The sequence below is a fragment of the Oncorhynchus masou genome, chromosome 18, assembly GCF_036934945.1.
Source record: "Oncorhynchus masou masou isolate Uvic2021 chromosome 18, UVic_Omas_1.1, whole genome shotgun sequence".
Lineage (NCBI taxonomy): Eukaryota > Metazoa > Chordata > Actinopteri > Salmoniformes > Salmonidae > Oncorhynchus > Oncorhynchus masou.
Genome location: NC_088229.1, coordinates 27,711,969 through 27,732,534, shown reverse-complemented (window position 1 = coordinate 27,732,534; position 20,566 = coordinate 27,711,969). Strand labels below are relative to the sequence as shown.

The following is a 20,566-nucleotide window of genomic DNA, read 5'->3' as shown; positions in this document are numbered from 1 at the left end:
CAGTGTGAATATATCACAGCGCCGTGTGCTCTTTCTCATCTTTCTCTTCCTTGGCTGAGCTCTGTGTGTCTTCACCTGGCTCCTGGCCCCCCTCTCCTCCCTGCCCCCCTCCTTCTCCTGTTTGTCTGTCCACACGGGGCAGCTGGTGCCGGCTGGGCCAGGTGGAACTGGATGGGCCTTACGGAGTAGCAGAAGGGTTGGGGCTGGTCGGGGCGGGCGTGGGTTTTGGGGTGCCTGCTGGGCCTGTGGGTTGGTTGGGAGCAGCCTGCAGGGATGGATCATTAAGTGTAGTGACAGGGACAGGAGGGTTGGCGCCGGTTGAGTGGTATCAGTGCCAGTGAGGGATTCAGAGACAGCCATCATGACTGTAAGAGAAACTATGTTTCTACAATTACTTCCACAGACACTGATGCAACAGACTCGGCCTTCTGAGTCCTGCTGGTGGTGGAGAGCTTTTGGGTGGAGGCACTATTTGTGAGCGCTGGGCTCAGAAGTGTACTGCCGTTTTGCTCCTGTGGCTGAGAACAGGGACAGGGGCAGTCTCCTCATTATACAGTTGCACAAAGTTCCTTTTACTGGCCAGTGGCAGCAGCTTCAGCCAACAGTGACACTTGCTGAAGATCTCCAGAGTCAGACATGCAGGAGATAAGGCATAAGGCAGTAAGGCCTGAATAACCAACAGCTGGGTGGTAGCTACAGTATTACACATTAGGCTATTTTCAACGCTCCAACAGAAAAACAGAGAACAGCCACACACGGGCAAACTAACAAATTAAAGGGGAACTGGGACACATCAACAAATCATCTCACTATCATGAATTACGAAGGCAAAGTTCTGAAATTAGTTTATTTCTAAGATCAGCTGTATTTGAGGAGAAATTATTTAGGTCATACAATCCAACAGAACTGGTTAAGGTAGTGTGTGCTCACCTGAAGTATCCTCAACAGTACTGGGAATCACTTCCTTCAGGACCTTGCAGTTGGTGCAGTGGACTGGGTTACAGTTAATCTTCAACAGCCAAACCTAGATTAGGACAGACTCAGACACAACAAGTACTTCAGCTGTTAATTTCACCAATCGCTCATTAATACATTGAAACCCACACACACACTGAATATTAAAAACAAATTAGCCTTAAAGTTCTCGTCAATCATGAAGTCACCCAATCAGGTCAAAATACCTAGTACCCAGCACCCATTCCCTAGGCAGACCCTTGTCAACCCTGAGCTTGTCATTGATGTAGGTGTTAAATCAGTCCATGAACCAGTCGGTCTCCTCCTTCAGCACACTCTACAGAGGGTTTTTCCTCTGCTTGTACTGTGGGGAAACAGCAAGGGGATCAGGATACACATGAATGAACCAGAGAGAGAGAGAGTTGTTGGAAGTGGACTGGTACCATTATTTTATGACCTGGTTTCTGGTCTATTTTCATGCAGCATTCTATGGCGATGCATCTGTTGACTACCTGATTCTGAAATAGTGAATGTCAGATTATATTACTAATCTTGCAGGTCAGGGGATGCAAAATAATTTTGCAAGCCGAGCAAGAGAAGCATCTTTTTTCTACTCATCTTATTGGTCAAATGGGAAGAGAGGTTGTGGGGGTTGGGGTCATAAAGGTCACAGGAAGTGCAGGTAACCATGGCAAAATAACAGGTGTGTGGGTGTGGCGCAGGCAATGAGGAAATAGAAGCACACGTCAAACTTTCTCGCCTTCAGGAGCAGAGTGTTCTGGACATAGCTGAGGAAACATTAGTTATTATACATTATAATCCACTTGGCTGATCTAGGATCAAGCCAGTCCATATAATCTTATTCATTTTTATCTATAAGCTAAACTGATCCTAGACCAGCACACATACAGGCCCAAAGCATTGTATCTACAGTACATCTCTTTTATAAACAGATCTTGTATTCCCTCTGTTGGTAAGAAATGGAATAACATATGTGATTCTGGTTGACACTGGCAGTTTTGCAATTCATGGAGAATTTTCAAACACTTTTCTAAATTTGGTTTATACAAGCTGCGTGGCTGCCGCGGAGTACTACAGTATAACCACATTGAATTAAACACAAATTTCCGAATGTATATGACCCATAGATAATGATAGAGACCTCTAGTGGCCATTCAATGTAGTCAACTGGGTGGGACTTCCAACTTCATTGACTGATCCCTCCTGGTGACTTTGTTGGAGTCATGTCCAACCGAGTCATCAGGAGGGATCAGCCAATCGTGAAGAAGAAAATTGACTACTTCAAATTGGAGATTGCCTTAATGGCGCTGCCTATGCTTTCACAGACGCAATAATGGCTCAGCTACAAAGATGTCCTCTATCTATCTCTATGATATGATCATATCATCTGCAATTCCATATTGCAGACAAAGTACTGAATGTCCTAATAGAGCAGTGTTCACAGCCCTAGTGTTCACCCATCGCTGCACGATGCATGCCTGGGGCAGGCAAAAAAGCAGCTTCCTGTTGCAATGACTCTCAGCGATGTTCTGCAGCTTGAGTCTAAAGGCTGAGATATCAACCTGGTTCTTCAGGAGGAAGATGCCCACCCCTGCTGAAGGCCCATGGGTTTACAGATCCACACACTCATCTCCTCATCACACATACCTAGTAGCAATGCTATGGTCTTTTTAGAATATCTCATGTAATCTTGGATTTAAAAAATGATCAGCAAGAGCAGTGTGTGGGTTTCTTTTTCTTTGACGTTGTCGCATTATTCCCCATGTGCCTGCAACAAGATAAGTCAGATGTGTGAGTGCGTTTTTGAATATCCTATAGGAATATCTCAATAGTAACCATTGTAGTTACAGTTGAAGTCGGACGTTTACATACAGTTAGGTTGGAGTCATTAAATCTAGTTTTTCAACCACTCCACAAATTTCTTGTTAACAAACTATAGTTTTGGCAAGTCGGTTAGGACATCTACTTTGTGCATGACACCGGTCATTTTTCTAACAATTGTTTACAGACAGATTATTTCACTTATAATTCACTGTATCAGAATTCCAGTGGGTCAGAAGTTTACATACATTAGTTGACTGTGCCTTTAAACAGCTTGGAAAATTCCAGAAAATGATGTCATGGCTTTAGAAGCATTTGATACGCTAATTGACATAATTTGAGTCAATTGGAGGTGTAACAGTGGATGTATTTCAAGGTTTACCTTCCAAATCAGTGCCTTTTTTTGCTTGCCATCATGGGAAAATCAAAAGAAATCAGCCAAGACCTCAGAATTTTTTTTGTAGACCTCCACAAGTCTGGTTCATCCTTGGGAGCAATTTCTAAATGCCTGAAGGTACCACGTTCATCTGTACAAACAATAGTACGCTAGTATAAACACCATGGGACGCACGCAGCCATCATACCTCTCAGGAAGGAGACACCTTCTATCTCTTAGAGATGTACGTACTTTGGTGCGAAAAGTGCAAATCAATCCCAGAACAACAGCAAAGGACCTTGTGAAGATGCAGGCGGAAACAGGTACAAAAGTATGTGTATCCACAGTAAAACGAGTTCTATATCGACATAACCTGAATGGCCGCTCAGCAAGGAAGAAGCCACTGCTCCAAAACTGCCATAAAAAAAGCCAGACCACGGTTTGCAACTGCACATGGGGACAAAGATGATACTTTTTGGAGAAATGTCCTCTGGTCTGATGAAACAAAAATATAACTGTTTGTCCTTAATGACCATCGTTATGTTTGGAGGAAAAAGGGGGATGCTTGCAAGCCGAAGAACACCATCAGGAAGTTAAAGCTTGGTTGCAAATGGGTCTTCCAAATGGACAATGACCCCAAGCATACTTCCAAAGTTGTGGCAAAATGGCTTAAGGACAACAAAGTCAAGGTATTGGAGTGGCCATCACAAAGCCCTGACCTCAATCCTATAGAACATTCGTGGGCAGAACTGAAAAAGTGTGTGCGAGCAACCTGGCTCAGTTACACCAGCTCTGTCAGGAGGAATGGGCCAAAATTCACCCAACTCATTGTGGGAAGCTTGTGGAAGGCTACCCGAAACATTTGACCCAAGCTAAACAATTTAAAGGCAATATTACCAAATACTAATTGAGTGTATGTAAACTTCTGACCCAATGGGAATGTGATGAAATAAATCATTCTTTCTACTATTATTCTTACATTTCACATTCTTAAAAATAAAGTGGTGATCCTAACTGAACGAAGACAGGGATTTTTACTCTGATTAAATGTCAGGAATTGTGAAAAACTGAGTTTGAATGTGTTTAAATATATTTCAATGTGTTTAAATGTGTTTAAGGTGTATGTAAACTTCTGACTTCAACTGTATATGTCACATATACTGATGAATTAGTAATAGCACCTGTGCTGACTACATTACCTATATCAAATCAAATCAAATGTATTTATATAGCCCTTCGTACATCAGCTGATATCTCAAAGTGCTGTACAGAAACCCAGCCTAAAACCCCAAACAGCAAGCAATGCAGGTGTTGAAGCACGTTGGCTAGGAAAAACTCCCTAGAAAGGCCAAAACCTAGGAAGGAACCAGGCTATGAGGGGTGGCCAGTCCTCTTCTGGCTGTGCCAGGTGGAGATTATAACAGAACATGGCCAAGATGTTCAAATGTTCATAAATGACCAGCATGGTCAAATAATAGGTGTGGGACAGGTAGAACATCCTGTGAGCAGGTCAGGGTTCCATAGCCGCAGGCAGAACAGTTGAAACTGGAGCAGCAGCACGGCCAGGTGGACTGGGGACAGCAAGGAGTCATCTAGCCAGGTAGTCCTGAGGCATGGTCCCTAGGGCTCAGGACCTCCGAGAGAGAGAAAGAAAGAGAGAATTAGAGAGAGCATACTTAAATTCACACAGGACACCAGATAAGACAGGAAGTACTCCAGATATAACAAACTGACCCTCGCCCCCCGACACATAAACTACTGCAGCATAAATACTGGAGGCTGAGACAGGAGGGGTCAGGAGACACTGTGGCCCCATCCGGTGATACCCCTGGATAGGGCCAAACACAAAGGATATAACCCCACCCACTCTGCCAAAGCACAGCCCCTAAACTACTAGAGGGATATCTTCAACCAACTTACCATCCTGAGGTCAAGGCTGATATATATATAACCTCACCCACTCTGCCAACCCAGACAGGAAGATCACATCAGCAACTCAACCCACTCAAGTGACGCACCCTTTTGGATTTGTTTACTTTGTGATAACCGCGTGTTATATTTTACCTGATTGTTGTCATTTTGCCGTAGTCTTGAGATATGCTGTTTCAGTTGATAAAAATATGCAGATGCATCACTGTCATCCTTGTAACTTAACTTCAATTAAAGTTATTATAAACTGCATGTATGTTCCTACTTTTATGAAGAAACATGGCGATTAACATTGCAAATTATACTGCATCCTTCTTCTACGACAGCTGAGTCATAAGTCTATTTGTGCTTTGGTGTTAAGTGGAAAAACTGGCTGTGTCATGGTTTATTCTTCAACCCCTGTCTCTCTAACTAACCTTCTTACTGAAGAAAGCACACATATCACTGGGTCGCTCGTCTTCTCTGTTCACTGCAGCAAGCGACTGGAATGAGCTGCAACAAACACTCAAGCTGGACAGTTTTATCTCAATCTCTTCATTCAAAGACTCAATCATGGACACTCTTACAGACAGTTGTGGCTGCTTTGCGTGATGTATTGTTTTCTCTACCTTCTTGCCCTTTGTGCTGTTGTCTGTGCCCAATAATGTTTGTACCATGTTTTGTGCTGCTACCATGCAGTGTTGTCATGTGTTGCTGCCTTGCTATGTTGTTGTCTAAGGTTAAATAAAATAAAAAATAAACAGGTTTGACATTTGGAGAGACATAATGGTGGAAATCCTTCTGAGGCGAGGTGGTAGGGACTTTTCAAAGGACTGTGAGTGTCCTGACTTCTCCCTGTGTATCTCTCTCTGTGTCTCAGACCTGCCCTCTGCCGTCATGTCTCTATGGCAACAGAGCAGGTTTCTCTTGTGATTTTATCACACTAGCCTGCTGGGAACTGATGTTCTGTACTCTACAGTATGTACCGTAACTTTCCAACATAAAATCAATAAATAATAACACATTAAAATCACAAGGACGACTATGGTGTCCCTCAAACCTGTCAGTTACAAATTATTTGTTTTCATAGTTCCTTTTTCAACTCTAGCCCCCTACAGAATCTAGTTCTGTATTGTAGTGCTGTTATTGGCGCGTCATCGTGTAACTGGAGGCGTTATATTTGACCTGGGCCCATTTCTACCTTCCCACTGGGCAAAGAAAACCTTTCTCTCATCCCTCACTTCCATGTGGATGGTAGCGGGGGAAAACTCTTCAATTTCCAACCTCCTACAAGGCACAGAAGCAGCTGTTAGATGAAAGGAAGTTTAACTGTCTTTTTAAAGGGATAGTCTACTTTTTCAAATTTAAAAACGGTTCTAGGAAAGACGACACCCTAGAGAAGTAAATTTAAAAAAGTACTTCTAAGTTAATATAGAACAGTGACTACAGGCTAATACTTCCGGGAATGCTGCCTCACAAAGCAGACTCGACAAACCCGGGTTTGTGTGTCAATGAGAGAAGTGAAAAATGTGTCCTTAGTTGTTCATTTTCTAAATTTCTCAAGGCACAACCCATTATTGACAAACTGCCAAGTTTTTCATTTAAAAAAAGAAAACAACTTTATATCAAAGGAGTGCCTTGATTTGATGGCCTGCACATACAGATGTTGGCGAGACACAACCGTTAGATCCAATGACGTGTTTCTGCACAAGCTTAGCTATCTAAGGTCCATGACATCGCCTATAAGCGTGATCTGAGATTTATTTTGGAGAAACAGTTTCTAGGCATCTTATTAAACCATATTTTGCAACAAAAAAATTAAAACATTACAAAAAGGCCAATACCATCATTAGTTATGTTTTTAAATGAACACTAGATGGGGGAGGTGTTCAAATTGAAATGTTTTTATTAATGGGTCACTCTTTTAATCATGTTAATGTACTTTATTTTATGTAAATTGCACTGAAATTCAGTTTTCTTTCATGTAAACTGCCAAAGTGCACCATTGTGGCACATGTATTTGTGAAAACTAAACCTATCTATATCTTTGACTGTACTGTGAGAGACCTATGCACCCTCTTTGTCTCAGATGCCTCACCTCAGTCCTGGACCGTGGTTGACCTTGCTGCTGATGCAATCATACTCCCTTAGGTTGCTAAGGAGGACGATGTTAGTGGTCAGCGCCTTGTTGTTGGGGATCTGGTACAGAAGCTGTATACCTACAACAGGGTTTCCCAAACTCGGTCCTCAGGACCCCAAGGGGTACACGTTTTGGTTTATACCTAGTACTGAACAGCTGATTTAATCAACTAATCATCAAGCTTTGATCATTTGAATCAGCTGTGTGATGTTAGAGAAGAAAAAAAATGTGCACCCCCAGGTCTCAAGGACTGAGCTTGGGAAACACTAACCTACAACATGATGACATATTCAAAACCGTTCTCCTTCCTATTGTTGTCCTCCACAAAAGACACAACATTTCAAACACTGAACCCAGATCTATATTTGGTGCTTATTTAGAAATAATCAAGACTGAATTAAAATGTAATGTCACTGTCACTGTATTGACACCTCTGAGGGGTGAACCACATGAGCTTGTATAGTACAGCTACCTTCTTTGAAATTGTAGTAGGTGACAGGAGATTTGGTCTCGGACCACTTGAGTTTAAAGTCCTCCAGTCTTGTCGTAGATCCGTTGCCATACTCTCACAATAGGAGGTTAATACTCTAAATATTTAATCAAGATCTATGTTGAATTGTCTTAAAATGTCGCATCATTGGTATTGGGGAGTGACTCCTTCAAAGAAAAAGAAGGACCCCGGGCCCCTAGGCTCCTCTGTCCCTCTCCCTCTCTGGGTACGGTAGTAACAACACCACCCTGGGGGATGACCTCCTGCTCCCACTGAGGCACCTCTCCTCCAAACACACACCTTCCACACCCAGAAATATGGATTAAAACACACACACACAAGTGTGTATACACTCGCACACACACATGCACGCACACACACCTAAACACACACACACATACATACACTCATAAAGTACATGCACGCATACACACACTTGAATGTAGGTATGTTTAGTGTAGTACAATGGAGTTTCCGTGCCCTATTCATGATTGAGCCTTCAACTCTGCTATTCACTAAGGCTGGTACAGTAATAACATAGAGGGCGTGGGTGACCCTATCTATTTAACCCTTCAGGAAACCAAGACCATGCATATCTTTTTACTCATGAGGCTTTAGTGGTATACTGTATCGCTCAACTGACTCAGAGTGCCAAATTCTATTCAGCAAGTGTCAATAGATACTATAACTACAAAGGTGGGAACTCCAGAGAAACTATAAGAAATTACTTTGGTTGGACACTGTCTTTTCTTTTCTTCGTTCACGGAAGCACATAGGAACTGTTTTGCAATGTATGAGTAACTGCCAGTTTATGCCTCTCCTGTTACTTATTATCAAAAAACTTGAACAGAACTAATAGAATTGAACAAAATCCAAAATGACATCCTACCATTCCCCACACACACCTGGCCCTCCATTCTCTGTCGGCCCCCCTCCACCAGTGCTGCAGACGTCTCCTGGTTACCTCGGAGGCCAGCCTCCTTGTCCTTTTGCGGTTGGCCTTCCCCTATACTGGGTTCTGATGTCACTTCCTGTATCTGGTTGTTGTAGGCTAGGGACTTACTGTCTCCCACCTCCTCCTGCTGTGTTGAACTCCTGGCTCTGGCTCTCCTTGGGCAGGTTGTCTCCACAGACCAGCTGGTTGCCCTCTAATATTCAACTCTATTAAGACATGGAGCCCAATATACACTAGGGTTTGACAACTGATGTACAACAATGGTTTTGATACTGATATTCTTGTTATGCAACCCAGTTCTCCGATGACATCACTGACTGCTGACCCAGATAGTGGGAGTACTGGAGCAGGAGGAGTTTTTCCATTCAATGTCAAAGTGGTACAAATTGTATTTTTCATTTATAGCCTAGAACATTTTGTCAAATTGTATCATTCTTCTATGCTTTATAGATAATTAAGAATTAAAATATTTTTATTTATTTAAAGTAATTCATATGTCACCAAATGCATGAAATGTAGGCCTGTTTTGCAACATGCAGAAGTAGGTAGGCAGTACGTGTAGGTAGGCAGTAGAGCTGGTCCTGTTGCACACTGATGCCTGTAGAACTGGAGGGAAAACTTGAGATATGCATATGGCTAGGTCCTAAACACAAGCCTTTTATGTATGCATTTCAACCAGTTGTCCACGAGGCCAAGAAAAGGAGAAAAAAATTGCCCATGCTCAAATGAAATAGTGTAAGCCAATATGTTGCAATTCAGTGTTAGTCGATGTAGGTCTTGGTCTGTACCGTGCCAACTGAGTAATAAAGTGTGTAAACAACCACCGGTTGCATAGGAGATTGGTGCTTTGGCAACAGTTAGATTGAATCTTGCAACAATACCACCACAAAATATACTACTCAAGGATATGAATACCATTTGCACGCCACCTCCAAGTTCAGCGTCATTCATTATTAAAGCCCTTCCCAACCATGCAGAGAGAAAAAAAGAGAAATAATAGAATAAATACACAATGAGAAACAATAATTTGGATATATACAGGGGTACCAGTACCGAGTCAATGTGCAGGGGTACGAGGTAATTTAAGTATATATGTACAGTACCAGTCAAAGGTTGTTGGCTGCTTTTCCTTCACTCTGCAGTCCAACTCATCCCAAATCATCTCAATTCGGTTGAGGTCAGGAGTTTGTGGAGGACAGGCCATCTGATGCAGCACTCCATCCCTCTCCTTCTTGGTCAAATAGCCCATACACAGCCTGGCGGTGTGTTTTGGGTCATTGTCTTGTTGAAAAACAACTGATAGTCCCAAAAAGCGCAGACCAGAAGGGATGGCGTATCGCTGCAGAATGCTGTGGTAGCCATGCTGGTTAAGTGTGCCTTGAATTCTAAATAAATCACGACAATGTCACCAGCAAAGCACCCCCACACCATCACACCTCAAGCTTCACGGTTGGAACCACACACCACACTCATCAGACCTATGGACAGATTTCCACCGATCTAATGTCCATTGCTCATGTTTCTTGGCCCAAACAAGTCTCTTCTTATTATTAGTGTCCTTTAGTAGTGGTATCTTTGCAGCAATTCGACAATGAATGCCTGATTCACGTTGTCTCCTCCAAACAGTTGATGCTGAGATGTGTCTGTTACTTGAACTCTGTGAAGCATTTATTTGGGCTACAATTTCTGAGGCTGGTAACTCTAATGAACTCTGCAGTAGAGGTAACTTTGGTTCTTCCTTTCCAGTGGCGGGTCTCATGAGAGCCAGTTTCATCATAGCACTTGATGGTTTTTGCAACTGCACTTGAAGAAACTTTCAAAGTTCTTGACATTTTCCTGATTGACTGACCTTCATGACTTAAAGTAATGATGGACTGTTGTTTCTCTTTGCTTATTTGAGCTGTTCTTACCATAATATGGACGTGGTCTTTTACCAAACAGGGCTATCTTCTGTATACCACCCCTACCTTGTCACAACACAACTGATTGGCTCAAATGCATTAAGAAGGAAAGAAGTTCCAAATTAAATGTTAACAAGGCACAAATGTTAATTGAAATGCATTCCAGGTGACTACCTCATGAAGCTGGTTGAGAGAATGCCAAGAGTATGCAAAGATGTCATCAAGGCAAAAGGTGGCTACTTTGAAGAATCTCAAATATAAATTATATTTTGATTTGTTTAACACTTTTTTTGTTACTACATGATTCCATATGTGTTATTTCATAGTTTGGATGTCTTCACTATTATTCTATAATGTAGAAAATAGTAAAAATAAAGAAAACCCTTGAATGTGTAGATGTGTCCAAACTTTTGACTGGTACTGCTCATATAGATTATTTTGCAGTGGTGCGCACTAAATAGCGTTTCAATCGGTGACGTCACTTGCTCTGAGACCTTGAAGTACTAGTTCCCATTGCTCTGCAAGGGCCGCGGCTTTTGTGGAGCGATGGGTAACGATGCTTCGTGGGTGACTGTTGTTGATGCGTGCAGAGGGTCCCTGGTTTGCACCCGGGTATGGGCGAGGGGACGGTCTAAAGTTATACTGTTACATTGGTGCCGTGACCCGGATCACTGGTTGCTGCGGAAGAAAGGAGGAGGTCAAAAGGGGGGTGAGTGTAATGTATGTGAAACGGCTAGCTTAGTTAGCGGTGGTGCGCACTAAATAGCGTTTCAATCGGTGACGTCACTTGCTCTGAGACCTTGAAGTAGTAGTTCCCATTGCTCTGCAAGGGCCGCGGCTTTTGTGGAGCGATGGGTAACGATGCTTCGTGGGTGACTGTTGTTGATGTGTGCAGAGGGTCCCTGGTTCTCGCCCGGGTATGGGTGAGGGGACAGTCTAAAGTTATACTGTTACATAGGGATATGTAGGGATAAGTGACGAATATGATAACGTATGGATAGAGTGAGAAATATGAGAACAGAGTATCAATCAAAAGGATTTACCAATTTTCAAGGGATTGTATCTAACAAAAGTGCAAAATAATATTTGATAGTGGATGCTCACATGCTTTTACATACTGGTATTATAATGAAAATTAAAAATCTATCCAGGGGACATTTCTTTCAGGCTTCAGGTACTCCACACCTTATTTATTCCATGTATTCAATTTTGATTGAATTGTTTCTAGGTTTCTAGGTTTAATTTTGTACACCTTTTGTTTATTTTTGTGTATAATTTTTCTGCAATATGGATCAACTGGAAAATACTAGTAGATAAGGAACCCTTTTCCTTTTTTCTCTCCCAGATAATTTTTGCTTCCCTTTTGGTAACTCCAGTAATCACTCCCCATCTCAATAATTTGCTTACGGAGGACCCAACCCATTACAGTTGGCAATTACCACTAATCCTATCCCTACCTCCAACACCCTGATCATTTACTGGTAGTGGTGTCATTGCATCTACCTTTAGCGGAGTTGCCAACAACCACAAGTATCCAGTTTTCAGGGACATACCTATCTTCAAACTAGCTTCCTTTGCAGATGAAAACCGGTTGTGAGAACTTCGCTCAGGCGTTCCATCTACGTCTGCTATGTTAGGTTACATTGCATCAAACAGCCATGCAACTCTACAATATCCTATTGTCTGATTGGGTAGGATAAGGATTTAGATTTTATTGTATTTTACGTATGAATGAATTTTGTATTTCTTTATGAATATAAATGTTGGTAAATAATGTCCAAATAAAGTAATGACCAACAATACACCAATAAATTTTCCCGATAAATCTAAGTTCAGTTGCTTGGTAGGACATTGAAGACACTAAGCACTCCTACCTTTTACATGGAACCCTCCCATATTATTGTGTTAAAGTGCTTTGTGTTTTGTTAGTGTTCAACCAATGTTAGTCACTCCTTGATAAAGAACCGCCATCTGATAGACACTGTGCAAAGTGCTGCGTAGGTAGACAAAGAAAACAGGTTTGTTTTACAACCCTGACTGTCTGAGTTGGCGGGAGTCTCCGCTGACTCTCGCCTATTTGTGCACATTCATTGATTCATTGTGTCAATTGTGTGCACTTTGTTTGTCAACGTCTATCAATCCCCGCATTTCCCCAGCACTCGATAATGTTTGGTTATTGTAGCCTAATTTATGTTCAGTCATTACCTAAATATATTATTACATGCATAGCCTATATTTCTCATTCTAGAAGTTGTTTGAAGAGCTCAGAAACTGTGCAACACTTGTTATAAAGAAGCTTTGGTTTATTAAACTCTATTTACCAGTTTTATGTCAATTGTTTCATTGTCTTTTGCTTGTCCAATGTCTTTGTCTTTTGCTTCCACCTTGTCCAATGGTGTGTGAACGTGCCATTCCATAATGGCTGTGGCTAATGCTAGCTAGCATGAGGACGAAAAGGGCAGTATTTCAATCTTCTCAATGGTGTATTGTGGATGAAGGTCAAATTTAGAATACCTGCATTGAGGTACGTTTTAAGATCCGATCTCGCACCGGCTCCACAGTGTCTTAAGGTAACCATGATTGAAAGTACGAAAGTCGCTCTGGATAAGAGACTCTGCGAAATGACTAAAATCTAATTGAGTTCTAACTCCAGTGCAGCTCAGAGTAAACTAGCATAATGGTAGGGTCAGAATGTTCTGGCAAGGTAGACCCCACCTGTGACTTGAATGGTTAGTACAGATTTTGGCATATAATAAGCTTTTTATTTAGAATAATTTGTTTGAAGTCTAGAACTTTGTATATATAATCAATTGAATTGTAAATGTATCACCATCATCACCAGCACTGTGTAAATAAATTCAACCACCATTTACACCTCTACCTGCCTGCCTACTGCTGAATCTTTGTCCTCACGACTGCTACAAGGTCACTATTTTACACCATGGCCCGCCATCAGCCAAGATAGAGAGCGTGCGTGTGCGTGCGTGTGTGCGTGCGTGTGTGTGTGTGTGCGTGTGTGTGTGCGTGTGTGTGTGTGTGTGTGTGTGTGTGTGTGTGTGTGTGTGTGTGTGTGTGTGTGTGTGTGTGTGTGTGTTGTTTGTCATTGGGGGAGACAGGGGAAGATGTGTGTATGTGGAGATTTGCCTATTCCCATGCCATCCCAACTGCCTCATGCACCAGGTGATAAGCAATTGTAGTGCACCCTCCAGTCATGGTGTCTCTGCACAACTCATTATACAGAGGGATTCTCCTTGTCAAGGTGTTATAGTGGAAGTGAAGGAGTTTGGTGTAAAGAAAGGCTGTTTTCAATGGCTCTCTCACACCATTCATGATATCCTTACAGAATTACAGTGGCAGTGGGGGCTTTAGGGGTGTTTCCCATGCTTAGGGTCAGATCCATTCCACTGAGGGAGAGATATACATCCTGTTACGTAAGACAGGATTTGCCAGCCTCCCCCAACTGTGAGAACCAGGTAAGAAGTGTCTATCATGTTTTTCAGTGAAACCTCATCCCTTTTGAGAGGAAACAGCAAAATGTTGTGAATATATTGTATGAGAATAATGCACTAATTCTAGGATAGAAAAGCTCCTTGTGTTTTGCTTTTGTGGGTGTTGCTATTACACAAGATGAATATGTTTTTTAGGGTGGTAGAACTACCTCCAATAGATGTTGGCTCATTGAGGATCATTCATCATCATAAATCTTTATACTAAACTATAACTCTCATGTCCCTAATCGAGACATACGCTCCCATCCAAATGAACCCCTTCTTGTAATTCAATTGACATATGGCTGTTAGAGGAGCTAATGACACTCGATGAAATAGCTATGAATTGCTTTCATTTTCTGTAAGTGTCAGATTGCAATTTGGGTTTCCAAACACATCCAAATATACGATACGGAAAGTATTCAGACCCTTTACTCAGTACTTTGTTGAAACACCTTTGGCAGAAATTACAGTCTTGTGTCTTCTTGGGTACAACCTTACAAGCTTGGCACACCTGTATCTGGGGAGTTTCTCCCATTATTCTCTGCAGATCCTCTCAAGCTCTGTCAGCTTGGATGGGGAGCGTTGCTGCACAGCTATTTTCAGGTCTCTCCAGAGATGTTAGATCGGGTTCCCATTTAAGTCCGGGCTCTGGCTGGGCCACTCAAGGACATTCAGAGACTTGTCCTGAAGCCAATCCTGTGTTGTCTTGGCTGTGTGCTTAGTGTCGTTGTCCTGTTGGAAGGTGAACCTTCACCCCAGCCTGAGGTCTTGAGCACTCTGGAGCTGGTTTTCATCAAGGATCTGTCTGTACTTTGTTCTGTTCATCTTTCCCCTGATCCTGACTAGTCTCACAGTCCATGCCTATGAAAAACATCCCCACAGCATGATGCTGCCACCATAATTTATTTTTATTTCACCTTTATTTAACCAGGTATGCTAGTTGAGAACAAGTTCTCATTTACAACTGCGACCTGGCCAAGATAAAGCAAAGCAGTTTGACACATACAACAACACAGAGTTACACATGGAATAAACAAACATACAGTCAATAATACAGTAGAAAAAAAAGATATATATACAGTGTGTGCAAGGGAGGTAAGCAATAAAATAGGCCATAGTGGCGAGGTAATTACGATATAGCAATTAAACACTAGAGTGATAGATGTGCAAAAGATGAATGTGCAAGTAGAGATACTCAAGTGCAAAGGAGCAAAAATAAATAAATAAATACAGTATGGGGATGAGGTAGTTGGGATGGGCTATTTACAGATGGGCTATTTACAGATGGTCTATGTACAGGTGCAATGATCTGTGAGCTGCTCTGACAGCTGGTGCTTGCAGTTTGTTCCAGTCATTGGCAGCAGAGAACTGGAAGGACAGGTGGCCAAAGGAGGAATTGGTTTTAGGGGTGACCGTAGGGATGGTACCAGGTTTCTTTCAGACGTGGCGCTTGGAATTTAGGCCAGAGTTCAATCTTGGTTTCATCAGACCAGAGAATCTTGTTTCTCATGGTCTGAGAGTCTTTAGGTGCCTTTTGGCAAACTCCAAGCGGGGTGTCATGTACCTTTTACTGAGGAGGGTCTTCCTTCTGGCCAAGGCCCTTCTCCCCCGATTGCTCAGTTTGGCCAGGCGGCCAGCTCTAGGAAGAGCCTTGGTGGTTCCCAACATCTAGGAAGAGTCTTGGTGGTTCCCATTTAAGAATTATGGAGGCCACTGTGTTCTTGGTGACCTTCAGTACTGCAGAAATGTTTTGGTACCCTTCCCCATATCTGTGTCTCGACACAATCCTGTCTCAGAGCTCTACGGACAATTTCTTTGACAACTGTGGGACCTTATATAGACAGGTGTGTGCTTTTCCAAATCATGTGCAGTCAATTGATTTGACCACAGGTGGATTCCAATCAATTTGTAGAAACATCTCAAGGATGATCAATGGAAACAGGATGCAGCTGAGCTCAATTTTGAGTTGTATAGCAAAGGGTCTGAATACTTATGGGAATTTAAAAAAAATAATTTGCAAGCATTTCTAAAAACTTTTTTGCTTCGTCATTATGGGGTATTGTGTGTAGATTGCTGAGTTTTTTTAACATGTTTTATCCATTTTAGAAAAAGGCTGTAATGTAACAAAATGTGGAAAAAGTCAAGGTGTCTGAGTGCTTTCCGAAGGCACAATATACCGACTATTGCCACAATGCCCTAAATCCTACTACGTGTTCAATCTCTCTGACTCACTCTACCGGAGATCCCTCCCTGTGTGTGTGTGTGTGTGTGTGTGTGTGTGTGTGTGTGTGTGTGTGTGTGTGTGTGTGTGTGTGTGTGTGTGTGTGTGTGTGTGTGTGTGTGTGTGTGTGTGTGTGTGTGTGTGCGTGCGTGTGCGTGCCTGAATATTTTGGGTTCATTTTGTTAAGACCCTCCAGGACCGGACTTGTCCAGAGCAGATTGTTGATAAATACATTTATCCTCTTTCTATCTGTAAAATACTAAACACATGTATGTCAAATGCATTTTTGATACGTTTTTCTAGAATAAAATACAACAAATCAATAATTCCCTCTGGGCAAGTCTGGAGAATATATCTAAGGATAACCACACAATATTTGGTGAATGCTTCTGAAGCTGAGAAACATTTCTTGGCATGAGTCTGATTTTCGGGAAATATCAGTTGAAGACAAATATATGCAATTTATTCTACAAAACGCCAAACGTCAATTTAGACCCAATTACCAACTTTTCAAGGTTACTAAATATAGTCCAGTTTGTAACATTCTTTATGAAATGGCCTTTAAAATGATGTGTAATTAGAAATGATTGATGCATGTCCATTTTAAAGTGATTAAAATTCATTAACATTTTGATGACAATAGTATGATAAACTAAAGAAAATGTACTTTTCATTAAGTGTTTTACATTTTTATGTATACTTTATGGAAATTCTAATATTAATAGACCAAAATCCAACAAATCTCAAAATTGACAGGTAGATGAAAAAATGTAAATTCAGCCTGTGGTGCCAGGCCTTAAACGCGGCCCATTTCACCTCACTGGTAAACCCAGGTGAACCTCACCCTCCATGGTGAATCGCAGGAATCTGGTCGGACGGCACTGGCGCATGCACAGACCAGCACTGGAATCCTCCCTCTCCCAGCTACGAGCAGTCTGTGATGTCACACAAATGTTCAAATAGTTGACTACCCCTGAAGTTTTTACATGTTTTATGTAATTTATTTAAATAGTTTAAAAATATATATATATGTGCACCCCTTCCTTGATTTGGCATGAATATATAATTTTGTGACCATGAACTCACACGGAAAGTGGATGTTCAGTCAAAGCATCAAGGGAAATAAAACTGACGCAATTTATTGCATGGTATTAGTCAGTTACACATTTGTTGGCTGTTTGTTAACCAAACACCTATTCATTAGCATTGGAAAACCATTACATAGTAGTGAGGGATGAAGACTATTTCCTCTGAACCTTTTGCTCAGCTCTTGTTCTGCATCAGAGATCAGTAAAGTCCCGGGCCTGGTTTAGTAAATGGTCGAATGGACTCTGTGTTTGTGTTCCTCCTGATACAATCAGAGTTCCAAGGAAACCAACCCCTCAGAGGGGTTTACTACAAAGAGGATCACTGAGTTAGCCAGCTAACTTTGATAAACAACCAGAAATAACTGTTGATTTTCTGATTCATTAAGAAAGCTAAATATATATACTGTGTCTGTTTTTTGGTTGTTGAGTCAATTAGACCATTCCCAATTCAAGCTTATCGTTCCAAAAATGTTTAACTTATTTTAGAATATTTTGGTAAGTTAGGACAACTCCTCGATCCTCCTTTATAGTGTACACCTCAAGCCTCTAACAGCTGTAATTAAACACCAATGGGTTTTTGCTATTTGTGTGTTTGTGTGTGTCTGTGTGAGTGAGTGAGTGCGAGCGTGCATGTGTGCATGTTAAAGCTACAATTCGTAGCGGTGAAACTGCAACGTCCGTTTGCAATATTACAACAACAAAGAAGTCCCTTCAAACACCGTTTTTCCCTCGGACATCGCTGCACATCATTGCACATAGAACGGCAGAGTATGTGCTAAACAATTTTACCAAGATGCTGGATGCTCCTTTCCTCCTGTCATAAACAAAACAAAAACAACAACAAATGCTCCTGGGGAGTCCAGTGGCGCTGTTTCACTTAATGTGGATTCCAGCTTTAAGAGGGAATCTCTGGCCCTAAAATCTGTGAAAAGTGGCCCTATGCATCTCAGTCTAACAACGAGACACACTGGGCACCCTGTTAGGAGGTGCTTTTGAGCAGGAGTTGGAACACAATGAGGGCTTGGCTTGGCTGATAGGGGGACCTCATGGGTAAATTGAGACATTTAAAAAGGAGCTCTGTTCAGATGTAACCTGATCTCCACCTGACTGGGGCCAGGCATTGCACTCTGCCTGGTAAAGAGTCCCCTGAACACAATGATCGGAGAAAACAGCAAGGACAGGCCTACATATCATCACATTCATATCCCTTCAAACAAAACTATGTGACTAGAAAACATAATTCAATGCATTCAGACAACACTTTATGATCACAGTCAAAAAGAAAGGCGCAAAGTCAAATATTATTTTTCTTTCAGGTTTATTTTCTATTTTCATGTCATATTTTTATTGCCAAACATATATGGTTATCTACAGCTTGGTTGTTACAAGTTTTACTGTACCTGGAGAAGTGCCAAACTCTGGGCAAGTTTCCCATGTGGAATTTAATAACCATGAAAACCCTGAGGAACACTGAGCGAATACGCAAATCTTTATTTTATTAAGTAAGATAATACCAAATTAAATGTTCTTCTAAATCCTTTATTTACATGAACATAATATTACATCCATATAGATATAAAATAATTGAGAGAGAGAGAGAGAGAGAGAGAGAGAGAGAGAGAGAAAGAGAGAAAGAGAGAAAGAGAGAAAGAGAGAGAAGAGAGAAAGAGAGAAGAGAGAGAGAGAGAGAGAGAGAAAGAGAGAAAGAGAGAAAGAGAGAGAGAGAGAGAGAGAGAGAGAGAGAGAAGATTTGAATGCACCTTTAAGCATTTAAATTACTTCTGGCATCACAAATATCCCAAAATGCTGTATAGCTTTCTTTTAGACATCCTGGGCCGCTGCTCAAGGAAGAAACTCTGACACAAGCTTGGCACATGGAAAATCACTGGCAACTTAATCAATCTTCCAGTACAAAGTTCCTTTATAGTTATTGTCTTTATCACCATAAACACCATATCTCAACCCATCTGTCATTTCAACCATTGTGTCCATGTTCTGGTCATATACACACACAAACACAGTGTATATACATAGTGTAGACCTAAGAGCTCAAACTTCTGTGCAAGAAGGAGAGAGGAAAAAAAGAAGGTAATACCATTCAATGGACGGCATTACCAGACAGTATTAGACAGGGATAAATAGATCTAACCATGTCTGGTAAGACGCCAATCAACAGGCCATGGAGCTAGGACTGAAGGACTCTCTGAACCAACCGTCCCCTGTACGCAGAGGGAGCCAGCTGGAAAAAGGCAGGATGAGATGCAAGAAGAGACAGGCTGAAAAAGATACAGTATGTCAGTCTGTCTGTCCGTCCGTCTGTCTCACACACAGACATGGATACTAGTTTGTCTTTTTCGTATTCTCAAAGACTATGTTATATGGAGTTAATTTACAATGAAGACAAAAGACATATTGATGATTGACTGGTCACGTCAAAGATATAGAAAACCAGCTTAAGTGGGAAAATGTGGTGCCTTTTCACCACAAATGATATCATCGTGCCACTTTAAGGTTCAGTGCAACATCTAAATGGTCGTTTTAACCGTGTGAAAAGGAGAGGGGATAAAAAAGGGAAAGAAAAAATATGACAAACACTGAACCATTCCGTGTGTCTATGTCATAGATAAAGGCAAACGACATGAGGTGAGCCAAAAAAGGTGTGGTTCAATATTTGTGGGGTAATTCTCCCTCCTTAAACAAACATTCAGACTGTGCCGGCTCCTTGTTTATTATTTCCCTATGTCTGTGCTGGCTGTAAGAGAGCTTCACCTACTCAATTGGGATTTATTTTTCTTCATGGAAGACCATGAAAAATGGGAGACATGGAACGAGATGGAAGTTTTCCTTAAGGGATCAATTCATTCAAGTCTATGGCTGTTTATCAGTTGCTTATGACAAAAAGGAAACACAATAAAAACATTCTAATTGGAACCAAAAAGATGCGAGGCAAAACACTTTTGTTCTCCAATAAAGCCTAGTAAAAAGACAAGACACTACAGATAGAGTTATGGGATATACTTAGCAGTGATTAAAAAAAGAGCAATCATTCATATGAAGGGAGAGAGAGAGAGGGGAGGCTGGGGGGAGTCAAGGAGGATGTTGCTGAGTTTCTTTCTTTCGTAAGTGCTCAGGTGAGCTCGTGTCAGTTTCAGGATGTGCCACGCTGGTAAGGCGAGCTGAACCAATCACAGTGACACAAC

At 41.6% G+C, this 20,566-nt stretch overlaps 1 protein-coding gene across 8 annotated transcripts in view; it reads right to left on the bottom strand.

Annotated features, from left to right (window-relative positions):
• Nucleotides 1–20,566, bottom strand: part of LOC135504328 (probable pleckstrin homology domain-containing family N member 1) — a 46,691-nt gene that overhangs the window by 8,659 nt on the left and 17,466 nt on the right. For 2 of the 8 annotated variants that reach the window (XM_064922788.1, XM_064922794.1), the window contains exons 1-2: nucleotides 8,600–8,820; nucleotides 931–4,806 (exon numbers count right to left, since the gene is read on the bottom strand). The gene's annotated coding sequence lies outside the window, so the exon portion shown is untranslated. Of the gene's footprint in view, nucleotides 1–930; nucleotides 4,807–8,599; nucleotides 8,823–20,566 lie in introns of those variants that run through there. The other 6 variants (XM_064922790.1, XM_064922789.1, XM_064922793.1 and 3 more) reach the window with 5 other exon arrangements.